The following is a 13,498-nucleotide window of genomic DNA, read 5'->3' as shown; positions in this document are numbered from 1 at the left end:
TTAATGAACTACCATTCAACAGGTTTTCCCTGTAATATTATTGTATTGCAAAGGACTACATTTAAATTTACTAATTGACCTGAGAACCCGAGCAGCAACGTTCTCCCACGCCGTCTTCCTCTGTGGGGAGCCTCTGCGGTCTTGCACTTTTTTTTTTTTCTTTCTTTCTAAAAACATGTTCAAATTCGCCATATGATCAAATTTAGATTTCCAGTTGAATTCGGGTAAACACTTCTTTCCATTCAATGGGTTGGATCAAAGTAGCCTCTTTTGGCACCATCTTTACCAGATCCCCAAACAACAGCAGCTGTCCACAGAGTGAAGTTGAACGCACTTGACAAAGCTAAGCTCCTGAGAGGAGATGAAGTGTATTTTCCATTCCCCAACAGAGCAAGGACAGGGATGAACTGAGCTATGGATGGACATTAGATGTACATTGCTAAGAGCCTGTCCCCATAACTGCGGCCCATTCCTCGTGTATAAAAAGTTTGCGTCTATTCCTGTCTTTTTTCAGATTGTTTTATATCTTGCCATGTCCCGCTACAGAACCAACCCATGCTACAGAGTCCATGCCTTTTTGTTTCTTGGCATCTTAAGTGAGTTTTTATCTGCAGTTTATGATCTTTTGTTGATACTTTTGTTCCTAGTTCTCACCAGGTTTGCTGAGATTTTTTCTTAATACTGTACTTGTATCACCATGTTGACTAATTCATTTATGTCATGTATTCATGTCAAACTGACAATGTTCTGCTTTTAATAAAAGGATGGAAAATAAAACAATAAAAAAAAATCCATCGATTAATCGACAATAGTTGTTAGTGTGCTTATATAAAAAAGAAAGTGTTAGTTGCAGTCAGAATAATCATAATTAAACATCTGATGGCATGCGACACATTAGTGTGCTAGCTTTGATTAGCTTATGCGTTGCGCGTATGATATTAAAATTGGGAAAACATCTCTTTTTAATGGAGTAATACAGATTAGGTCACATTAATGGTGGAAAAGATCTTGAAAATTGTGGCCTCATTTTGTACATCACAAAAACCTGGCATTTGAACAAGGGTGTGTAAACTCTTTATTCCCACTGTAGATTAACTAGTCAGCACACGAGGGCATACTTTGCTGGCTCCTCTTTGCTAATCGTTAGTAATGGAAGACACGCACGCCGCCGTCCGCCGGGCATTACATGCTACATTTCAGCGAGCGTGAGAAATTAGCCCCCGAAGCTAAGTGATGAAGCGCCACCGCCGTTTTTGATTAGCGCGCTTGTTACCGCACTTAATAAGACGCCGGCCTCCTCCTCTTTGCAGACGTGACTGAGCTCACATTAGTCACGCGGCTGGAAAGATGGCCTCGTAGCCTGACATTACACAGTCGTTAACCGCAATCGGGTCTGTCGTAATCACGGCGGCGGCTAATCGCTGATGCTAATGCTCAAGTGAAGGCCCGAGTTGAACCTCCAATGTCAAACGCCCTCAAGAGTGGTACAATCTGGAGTTCATAATGAGTCAAGTGCGGATGCAGAATTATGTTACTCTTGTAAATAAACCATGTGAGGTTTCTCTATTTCTTTATATTAGCATACCAACTGTTAGCATGTTGTAAATTCTTATTTGAACCCGACGACAGAGGAAGATATGAAATCAATGTAAAATTTCCAGAGTGCTTTCTGTAGTCAGATTGCTATTTATTTAACGATGTCAGCCAAACAACGATTAGCATTTCATCAATGTTCATTAGAAAAAGTACCTGACTACAGGGCAAAATCCTCATCAAGATTTCTTGGTGTATTTGATCATACCAAATGTTAGCATGTTAGCTTTTTAGCTATTCTTGTTAGAACTTGTGCCCTACCACTGGGCAGAATGTGAAATATTCTGTCGCAGTCCCTTCGGTACTCAAACTGCTATCTTGTTTTATGTTAGCATATCAACTATTAATATGTTAGTATTTGTTCGATTCTAATTTGAAATAGTACCCAACCACAGGCACAATGTAAACCCTTATAAATCTGCCGTAACATCTTTTCTACTTAGGCTGCCATTCTGTTTCTGCTAGCAAACAACTGTTATCATTTTACTTATTTAAAGTTGTTGCTATATTTGCTATGTTGGCAAATCAATTGTTATCATTGTTAGCACATACCAGTTGGCATTTTGAAACAAAAACTGGGCTTTGGTGCATAACTGGGGCCAACCTTTGGAACTGGTAAATGTAAGTGATGAAATATGTTACATAAAATGGTGTCAATCACTTGCTGTGTTAAAAATCAATTACTAAAAACAATATAAATCCTGTACAAATTTGCGAAACTTCAGAAATGTTGGAATTTTTGGATGTTAGCTTGAGTGTAACAATGTTTTACGTATGTATACATCTGTCTGTCTATCTATAGCCAGACAGATGTATACATACGTAGATAATAATAGTAATAGATATATCTATTTATTATTTTGTATTATATTCTTATGATTATTATATGTTTGTATTAAAATGACAAGACAAAAATGTATAGCGAAAGGAGGTACGACAACTGTGCTGAACGATTTTGTGTTGATGTTCATTTCTTCTACTTTCCGTTACAAATAGCTTTACATATTTTACATGTTCAATAGATTTTAAAAAAACCCCCCCACAACATTAGGCCTACATAAAATGTTACTATAGTTCCCATCATGAGCTTTTTACTGCCTATTCTTTTTGTGTACTCCTGTGACTTGTTTACCATCCTTTCATTTTGCCGTAGCATCCTCTCGTTGTTGTCCACCTTCCTGCATTAAACATTAAATTTGAACGTTGTCTTCAAAGTGACGTGTCGCCTGCTGTTAAAATGCAGATGTGCTTAAAGTCGCAGATGGAGCAACCATATTGTGCTGAAATTTGGCAATGCGCAGAGTGCATGTGAATGACTTTCTGTTCCTCTTCTCTCATGTGTTATTATTAGCATGCGTGGACACGCAAACACACGGTCTCATAGGACATTTGGAATTAGTATTAATTCACGTGACTTTATTTTTGATGTCTTCTGATGAAATATATATTGTTGTGGTAATAACACCTGGCATAATTGTAGAGTAATTCTGTTCGTTATGTAAAATCTAATAAATGGTTTGTAATCGTCAATATATTAAAATACGTGACAGCAAGAACGCTTCATTTTGTCGCCAATAAGTTTTTGTCGCCTACGCGGGCAGCGGTAAAATGAAACACGGTTAGTGCTTTGCAAAGCATGTAGACTGATCGGCATCGGAATACATGCAGCAACGTGTTTTCATGATTTGAAGCATCTACCTGTCAACACGAAATGTGCGCCACAGTGTGCCAATCAACAGATTCTGACAGAAACAAATAAAAATAATTACAATATTAAAAACAATGATTCAAAGCAAACATGGTGAAGCAGCATTTCATTGTTATGCTGCAGTCAGTCCCAACTGTAGATGCTTTTAAATCCAAGTTAAAAACTTTGCTTCCCCCCCCCCCACATACCTTTAATTAAGTTTTAAAGAATTAAATCAATTTCATAGTAGTCTTTTAGTTATTTTAGAAACCTACATTCATTTCTTTATTTTAAAATGTTTTAAATGTATTTATTTATTTAATATATTTATTTATTTATTATTAAATATTTATTTAAAGTAATGTGATTTTTTTTTCTCTGTTTCTGAATGTCGTTTGCTGTTGTGATTTATTTAATTAAAAAGGAGTTTTAGTTTTTATCTCTTTTATCGTCAAACACGTTAAATAACGATTCCTAAAACCATGATGAATGCCGCCATGAACGTTAATTGACGTCAACCATTTTCGTCAACCGTTTGTTTGTTTGTTTGTTTGTTTGTTTGTTTGTTTTTTCAATGGGAAGTGCAATGTCTGGTGGAGCGCTGCTTGGTCAATTGGGTAGTGAAATCAAAAACAGGTGTATGAAATTACAATGAAACATGACAAATCTGATGAAATAGAACGTTTTCAAGGATGACGTGAATGATCAAAGCCTTTGTCACATTAAATGTAATTCACAGAGCGTAACTAAACAAAAAAATATTAGTGTCAAAGTCACTGTTTTGGAGAAAATGTATCTTTCCACAAAAAGCTCGTTTTCTACTTAGTTTTTTCTATTTTCACTTGATTGTCACTCAAATTACCTATTTTCAAATGGTGATTACTAAAGAACGGGAAAAGGCTGAAATGTACTTTATTTTTCTAATGAAAGAATGGAATGCGATCTTTCATGTGGTATCCACCATGTTTATGTAGTAAAAGCACACAATATTCTGTTTGCCTTGAAAGATGAGTTAAAATGCTCGAAATTGTCTGGCACCATTGGGGTTGTTGTTTGGATCACGTGTGGCAGTACAAGAGTTCATTTAATTAATTGTATACACATTTGATTATAGCGCAAACAATCCTCAAAAATCTTGTGAAACTTCAGCTTAGCGAGCATCTAAAGTTGAAATAATACCTCCTTGACAATGCCAATCAAAATATGTCAATTATAAACTTATTTTGACATGCTTGTCCGGAGTCTTGAGTTATCTGTCATATTGGACGTTCACACTTGAAGAGGCGCTTTGTTCCTCCGCATGGATTTCAAGGCAGAGGTAGGAAGGGATCGGGGGTCAGTCAAGTTTGGACTTGCACTCGTGCTCCAAACATGCACCCAATGTGCTTCTATCTACTACCTGTCGCACGCTAAAGCGGCAAAATGGAATTGCCTATTGATTTCCACCCCCGTGACGCAGGTCACTTGTGGCCGAGTGTGGCGATGCTTTGAGGGGAGGGAAATACACGGCTATGGCGACACGCACACACGCACGTCGCTGTTAACCGCACGCAGAGGGAGGTGTGGAGACGCTGAGTGTTGCTTCTGTTCTTACAACATAGTGGAAGAAGAAGAAGGAAAAAAAAAAACAAGCAGTTACAAGCCAGGAAGGTTTGCGGCCATTTTGTAGCTGACTTAGTCAACAACAAAGATGTTTGTAATGTGTTTTTTTTAAAGAAAAATAGCACTCTATAATATTATACTTTCTAAAGACAGAGTAAAGATATCGTTGAATAGAATGTAAGTTTTTGCTACACTTAATTTCAATGCTGCTGCTTCTTGTTTGTGTGCCTTGGCTGCTTGGAGGAAATTGGTATAGAAATCGAGATGGCAGTCACATCCTACGTAAGTAAATTGGAGTAATATTTGTAGAGGATAAACGGGTTATAACACAGCGACAGAAAACTTTAATTGTCATGCCAAGAAACAGTTTGAAGCACTCGATCATGTCTGAATTTGTTACTTGCAAGTGAAGCAAAAAAATAAAAAAATAAAATAACAAAGAAAAACATCTGTTGAACATTGACTCGTATACCTCTAAAAAGTTGTAAGTGAGGTGTGCTTGTATCTAATGGCATAGCTTGCCAATGGCATAGATGGCCTCTGGCATACCTTGCCACAATAAAAAAAAAAAAAAAAAAAAAAGCCACGGAAATGATAATTTTCTTTTAATGTGGTTATTATGTGCATAATAGGTACATTAGTTAGTTAGTCCGACCGAACAATTTGATTCAACGAAGAGTCATTCACACTAGGGCCAAGCGATTTAATTGTGATTTGTTTTCCTTACATAGATACTATATAATTTTAAATGAATAAATTAACAAAAAAAAGTTTTTGTTTTTGTTTTTTTGTTTTATTTTAAACTGCAGATTGCGCGATATGATAAGCTAATTCTACTGCACCCGTAATGTCACTTTTGAATGAATGATTGTGAGATGAAGATGAAAGTAAGGAGATCAGTCCAGAGATGTCTACTTAAGCTTCCAAGTGTGCTTATGCGATTAAATTGTCGTCGACCAACATACTAACTTGGCCGATGAGTGTACGGTCGATCGTCGTCTCTTCAATTAGCTTAATTTTGCATTTTCAGACTATTTTTGCGCAAATTTTGCTAGTCGTGGCCCACTAAATGACGTCATAGCGTGATGCGACTTGACGTCAAGTGGACTAATTGCCTAATTTTTCATTTGCTTTGATTGTCAATGGTCTACAGTATACTGAAGCTAACATGTCGCTAACGGCTAAATCTGCAGTTATTTGTGATGGCAGAGCCGCATAATTTGACAAATAATTCACAATTTGATGTTCCTTTTTAGAGTGAACTAATGTCATTTGTAGAATTCTTTGCCCAACCTAACTGATCACGCCTATTAACCCCACTGTTACGAAACAGCCATTTTATGCTGTGTTTACCTTCTCTTAAAGTATTTAGATAAAGTGACAAAATATGAAAATATAACCATTATTTTGTTTTTATTTTCACCCAAGTTTTAAAAAAGAGCTATATCCACAATTGTGTCCAGATTATTCTGTAGCTTTCCATGCATATGCGTGAGTTGTACATTTTATAATGGGAATCCCATGCAGCATGTTAAACAAAACACCATGCGAGTGAGTGAGTGTCGAGTCTTGTATTGTGCTGCTCATCATCATTTGCTGCCGCCGACCGCTCATTGTTGCGCCATGTAGCTGCGGTAAACAGCCAGCAGAGCTCCATTATTCTCCCCGATCATTGTTTTATAAGCCTCTTTCCCCTGAATAGCCATTGTTCCGTCGTCTCATTCCTGACCACCAACGTGAGTCGTTTCCAGGCGAGCTCGACGGAAGCGTCGACTCACAGCCCAGCTGAGCAATGTCAGGGAAAATGAGCACTTGGATAACCTCATGCACAATGCAAAGTGCTCATAAAGTGTTCCGGCACTGTCCAAAATTATACAATGTACATCATATACAATGCCCACAATGCACCGTAAACAGGTGGGCAGTGTGAACTGTAGATACAAAATCCGGGCATGAATATGCTAGACTAACAATCTGTGCACCCTATTGGGGCACCAAAATATTTCCCTCATGGCGTTTTTTCGTCTTATTAGCTGAACATTGCTGCAATATTATTATTATGATTATTTTTTAATGTGTGAACATTGTAACATTGAACAGACATATAAGATTTATGCTTTGAGGCAGATGTCGAGATTGATGTCTAAGTGGATAGTTCTAACTCCACATTCACAATATTTATGTATATTTACCTCAAACATGTTTTTTTTGTTTTTTTAAACCAGAAAAAGGTTTGTCTCGATAAAACTAAATGTCAGAATATGGAGACACTTCAATTTTAGTTTAGTATATAGTAAAATGGATTTTTATTCTTTTTAATTGTATTGTGAAGTCCTGTGAATTACATTTTTCACGGGTGTCAGTTTTTTCTTGGGCTCTTTATCAGTGACAACAAAAGTATTGAATACACCTGTCCACTTGATCCCTGAATTTGTGTCTTCAATTAACTTTCAAATCCAGTTCATAAATTGGAATAAATCCTCCCAAACACATGCCACCATTAAAAAGGCAACAGGGAGGAAATTAGCATCAATGCTAGTAGTAGCAGAAAACAACAGCTTGTGAACAGATTCCGGGATTTGTCCAAGGTTTGACCTTCTGTCAAACAGCACCTGTGATCAAGACCATGAGCCAAAAAAATAAATAAAAAATAAGTGCCTTCAAGAGAGCCAACAGATGGCACTCTAGTACCACGCACATTCACACACAAGCCTCCATGACATAGAAGCCAGAATGATGGCAATGATGACCATTTGTAGGTTTGGTATTCAAGAGCTTGTTTGTTCCACAGGTGAAACTGCTACAGCAGCTTCAATTGCAGATTGTCACACAGAAAAAGAGAAGAAAAGCCACACAAAATGGAAAGTATACTTGCTCATTTTCTGAGTAGACGGCTGAATGTGTGCACCATGATATGATGTCTTACCTCACTAGCTGCTTGTGACCTTGAAGCTTGAGTGTTTTCTCTATGGGAGTAAATAATATTGAACTGAGGGTGTGTTACAAGTCAGAAACAAATTAGCCCCCCCAACACCAGTTTTATAAATCGACTGAAAGTGGGTGGACGTGTCTGTCATAACAACAAATGTCTCAAGGACCCATGCTGGGAATTGAACAGGAAGTCGGCCATTTTAATTACAAGCAACCATTACCTGTATGAAGTGATCGGCGGTGGCTTGTACTTTAATGTAGTTAATGGGATTTGGTGTTTCAAATAGTAGCTTAATGAAATATTTTTAATTTCTAAATATTTTTAATTTGGCCGGTTTTGTTGCCAATATGAATTTTGCATATCATAAGTTTTTGTGAGTTTTATATTATTTTATTTTTACACATTTATATTACACATCGGGAATATGTTTTATCTGATTGACATCGCTACACACGTCTGTTAATTCTTGAGCACTGGCCATTTACAAGTTGGCTATTTATGCACAACAATATTCAATTTAATTTTAAATTAACCTTTTAGTGCATCCAGTAATCTTTTAGGAATTTTAGTCAGTTTGCCGCAGAGAACGCCGCCTCCGAAGGTGAGCGACAGCCTCCAGGCATCACTTCCTTTGAACTCAAAGGTCTGGTCAAGCCCACAAGCTCCCCATGGGGCTCATTTACAACGAGCAGCAGGGTTCACGCCGAACTTTGACCCTGGTTTGCGCGCTCTTCTGGTAATGACCATGTAAGCCAAAAACAATCACAACAAAAGGAGCGCTGCTTGCTTCTAGATTCATGATGAAACTCCACACACATTTACCGTGGGCTCTTGTTCCAAAGTGGTGTAAACAGGAATTGGAATCAATTAGTCCCAATAATACAGCATCCTCAGAGCATTCGTGTGAGCACATAATACACATTGAAAACTTCTGCATTAAGCACTCTTCAAACCAAACCGCATATCATTGAATAACATTTGCACAAATGTCTTGCCATGTGTGCGCGCGCATATTTGTGTAATTCTTTATCCGAGTCATAAGTGAGCTAAATAATCACGCAGCCTTGAATCTTTATGCCATTTTGGTATTTTCATGCTGCATTTTTAGGGAACATTTGATTTACTTGAAAAGTGCTTGTCTAAAACACTTGCTAAAACACAAGAACTATAATTTGGGGGTGTTGTACTCACACAACTGTTGGGTGAAGTGACTTCCATTATTAAAAATTATTATTTGGCCGACAGAATGTTCTGTGTTCGCCTTGGGTGCTCCAAGTCCCGCACAGCCCCACTGTCATATGGTGTTCCACAAGGTTCTGTATTGGGACCCCTACTGTTCTCACTATATGTACTGCCCTTGGACTCCATCTTAAGAAAATATGGGATCTCTTTTCACTGCTATGCGGATGACAGTCAGATCTAGGTCCCGCTTAGTAAAAAGGACGCTTTCTCATTGAGGCCTCTTTTGTCCTGTCTGGAGGAAATCAAAGCCTGGATGGCTTTAAATTTCTTGAACTTAAATGAGAAGAAAACAGAAGTTATGGTCTTTGGCCCCAGCGGCTCTTCTCATCCTGCCGACGTGGGTCCTCTGGCACACTATCTAAAGCCAACAGCCTCAAACCGGGGTGTCAAGATGTACAGTGACGTTAACCTGGACCGACAAATTGCCGCTGTTGTCAAATCCAGGTTTTTAGGCAGCTGGCTAAGGTAAAAAAATAATAATAATCTCCTATCTCAGCAGCACTTAGAAATGGTAATCTATGCCTTTGTTACATCTCGGCTGGATTACTGTAATGCACTTTACTTTGGAATCAGCCAGTCCTCCCTCAAGCGTCTACAGCTTGTCCAAAATGCTGCTGCTCGTCTCCTTACTGGTGCCCGTAAGAGAGAACACATATCCTGGCCTCTCTTCACTGAGTGCCCGTGAAATTTAGAGTCCACTTTAAGATTCTTCTATTTGTTTTCAAATCTCGAAATGGTCTTGCCCCACCTTATCTCGCTGAGCTCTTGCACCCCTACACACCTGCCCGGTGCCTCAGGTCTGCAGACCAGACTCAATTGGAGATACCGACGGCAAAGCGGAGGCTTAGAGGAAATCGAGGATTTGCTGTTGCCGGTTCCTCCCTTTGGAACGACGTTCCACAAAATATTAGGCAATCCCCCTCTTTATCCTCTTTTAAAACACATCTGTATTCTTTGGCTTTTGGCGCACCATGTGACTTGTTTTTGGTGTTTTCTGGTGTGTATGAATTTGATGTTTAGTCTACTTATTTATGCATTTATTTATTTATTCATTCATTCACCTACTTCTTATTAATTTACTGATGTAAAATGTATTTACTTGTAAAAAACAACAACAACAACAAAAAACTTGTATACGCACTTCAAAATGTTTGCTTTGTTCTTGTTTTGTTGCATTATTCTTTACTGCACAACTGATTTATGTTTTATGTACAGCACTTTGTATACAGCAATGCCTGTTCTTAAAGCGCTTTATTAATAAAGTTGAGTTGAGTAGTTATCGTCACGTGAAAGTGGATAATTACGGAACAGTGGAACTCCCAATGTGGAGTAAGCATTTTTGACTGGCAAATACATTTGAGCGTATTTGTAAGTAAGTTCGAACATACTTTGACCCACAACATAACTAGTAATATCGGTATATATAAACTTTTTCTTTTTTCTTTTTCCAATTCTCTGCAGGGCGTTTCCAATTGTCTGCATTGTGTTCATCGAGTGGTGGTGATTTTGTTGAGTGGTAAAAGACTGTAGTATGTCTTATGATTCGTACCACATAGGGGGCATCAAATTGCTGAGACGGTATGAATAAAATCAGAAACCTTCACAACTTCCCAATCCAACTTTTTTTTTTCTTTCTAAAGAACTATAGCATGTTGTTCCACAATTAGCAACACTCCCGTTCATGCTGCAGTCAACATAATGGCTTCACACGCACAGATCATGCTGAGCCGGCAGTCTGGGACAAACAATTAATTTGGAGCCTGTCTTTGTCGTCATTTAACTAACAGACTTGTGTTTGCGGCTCCCTCCCGGCTTTTCGAGAAGGAAGACGAATATGCGAAAAAGCGCCCTGCAGTCTAATTTACAATGCCGCCGCCTCTGTGTTCCTTTTTTTAAATTGCACACCAATTAGAGGGGAAGAGAAGTCAGCAAATATTGTTTGCGACGCGCCGAGCGGACGGCCCGAGCGGTCGCTAGCGGTGGATCACGACGGGGATGCGGGCACCTGTCAGGCCTCGTTCTGACGATGGCGGGTTCCATTTTTCACTGCGCTGTCCCGAATGTCTCCCCCTGCGCAGTAATTAGCTACTTTCACGTAGCCTGAGAGCCAAGTTGAAAATAATGTAATGATGAATCAACAATTATGTCAGCTAAAATGTTCTCCTTTTTGCAATCTAGGCAAAAGCTACCATCGTACGTCTTGCGATGCCGAGCGAAATTGTGACATGTTGGATCTCAGAAACAATTCCGGGGCTAACATCTTTCCTGTTATAGTCGCCTATGTTGTGTCTGTCAAACGGGATGTAAATGAGTTTCTCTTCAATTTTTTTCTATACATGTTTGTCAGCACAAGTTAAAAAAACGACGTGATTGATTTCAAAACAGGCCACAAACACTTTAGCCAAGTTTGCTAGCAACAGAGTGACAACTTTGGCGTGGAAAACTCCTCCAGTCCTTATCACAACAATCATGCTGTTTAGAATTTAGACGAGATTGAGGGATTAGAGAGAGAAGTTCAACTTTTGTAGACCTTCATTGGCTTTGGAGGCTCTGGAAAGGATGTGCCAAAAAAAAAAAAAAAAAAGTCAGGCTGTGACATTCTGTGAATAAGCTGGGTGATGTCTGCAGGTGCCTGGCGGATAATGCTGCACATCTGGACGCATCCCACAGCGGGAACGGCAGGGGCGGGAAAGTTCAAGAGAATTTTTTGGACAAATGAAGGGAATGAAAAATAAGCAGGCTTGGGAGAAAAGTAAATCAGTAAATAATAATTTAAAGATGAACAAACAATGTTATAATCGCCTGGTTTGATGTTTTGCATAACAGCAAACAGCACGTCAACAAATCCAATCAGTTCATTCAACATATATATATGGGTATGCCCCAGGGGTCAACATTAGAACCACTTCTCTTCCCCATACATCTTAACAAATTTTAAAAATTAAAATATGCCATCTAAACCAGATAAAAAAAAATGTACTCCCTCAAAAACACGTTGATAGACATTACGTTGTTTAGCCTAAAAGCATTTTAATTTTAACCACAGTAGTCCTCATTTTTCATAATGATTTCATTAAATTTTTCAGGCGGAAAAAAAATGGCAGGAAAAAAGTGAGGCAAATGAAGGTCACGCCTCCCGTTGTTCTCCTTTTGGCTTTGTAGATAAGGAAGGTGTGCAGGATGTCGGTGATTGGTCTTCGCCTCATTAAGATGCCGGGTGGGGGTGCGCACACCGCTGTTATATTGATTGAGCCGAAAGCAACATGCATCCCAGGCGCTTGCATTCCCAGTTTCAAGATTCTTTTGCACATGAGCAAACAAAACTCCGTGTGTCTTTGAATAATGTGAGCTAGGCTAATATTTAGCATCCTGCTTACAATAGCTGGAAAAGAGGATGGTGGATGGAGGTGACTTTTCAACATATGCTCCATATGTTGGTGTCATTTGTGGGGGCTTTGGGGGCCTGCCCTCAGACATGGCAAGGACTTGGCTTGTTGCCACCACTCTATCGGGATTCGGGTGTGTGCGCCACACGTCAGCATCACCTTGATTGCCTCCCACTTCATGGATCTGGCAACATATTTTACTTAAATATGAATGAATGGATGTATTCCAGTCGGGGTAAAGAATCAATCACAACTGGACTGTACTCTTATAAATACATAATACAATCTAAAAATAAATAAAATTAATTATCACTAATTAGTATAGTCGCTAGCTTTTCTTACATATTTAAGCCTTTTCAGAAGGCTACCAAACCTGACAAGACCTGGTTGTCTTCTAAGAAAATACAATCTTTTCATTTATCCATAAAGGAGTACCCCAGGGGTCAACATTAGAGCCACTTCTTTTCTCCATACTTCTACAAATCTTATACCGGTAATAACCTACCAACAATATTAAGATCCTGCAGTGTACGTCTTCATGTTGACTGTGCACTGTGTTTATGTGAAATTAATCTGCATGCAAACTTCCTTTAAGGCCTGAAGGGCTTCCTTCTGCAAGGAATCATCACAGCTATCAATTTAACAAACCAGGCATATATAAATGTATCTAACCTAGCTAGTTTCACTCATATTTAGCTAATAATAAAAATAATAATTAAAAAATAACGAATTTTTAGGCAACATATTTCTGCAAGGCTCTCATGGAGTCAAAAAGAGGTGGAGTTAACATTTAGTTAATACAATTCTGTTAAACATTGACAAAAAGCCCCCAAACACTTAGCCAAAAAGTAATAATAAATAAAAATAAATGTTTGTTTGTCTGAAGTTAGTTTTCAACTTTTCATACATTTACGTTCACCCTCATTGGACTTAACTAATAAGACAAAGTTCCCAAATTCTGTCAAAGTAGGACTAGGCTGCTACAGTATGCCGTCTAGCTAAGTGGTTGTTGCCCCGTCATTTTTTTTTCCACATTAAAAAAAAAAAAACATCAGA

The 13,498-nt window shown here is 38.5% G+C and overlaps 1 long non-coding RNA gene across 3 annotated transcripts in view; it reads left to right on the top strand.

Annotated features, from left to right (window-relative positions):
• Window positions 1-13,498, top strand: part of LOC144022295 (uncharacterized) — an 82,043-nt gene that overhangs the window by 17,107 nt on the left and 51,438 nt on the right. The window contains exon 3 of one of the 3 annotated variants that reach the window (XR_013284301.1): window positions 515-691. The exons of the other annotated variants lie outside the window; for them this stretch is intronic. This is a non-coding gene — a long non-coding RNA (uncharacterized LOC144022295). Of the gene's footprint in view, window positions 1-514; window positions 692-13,498 lie in introns of those variants that run through there. 3 annotated transcript variants of the gene reach the window in all.

This window comes from Festucalex cinctus, chromosome 7, assembly GCF_051991245.1.
Source record: "Festucalex cinctus isolate MCC-2025b chromosome 7, RoL_Fcin_1.0, whole genome shotgun sequence".
Lineage (NCBI taxonomy): Eukaryota > Metazoa > Chordata > Actinopteri > Syngnathiformes > Syngnathidae > Festucalex > Festucalex cinctus.
Note: the sequence above shows the minus strand (reverse complement) of the source record. Positions and strands in the feature narration are given on the sequence as shown.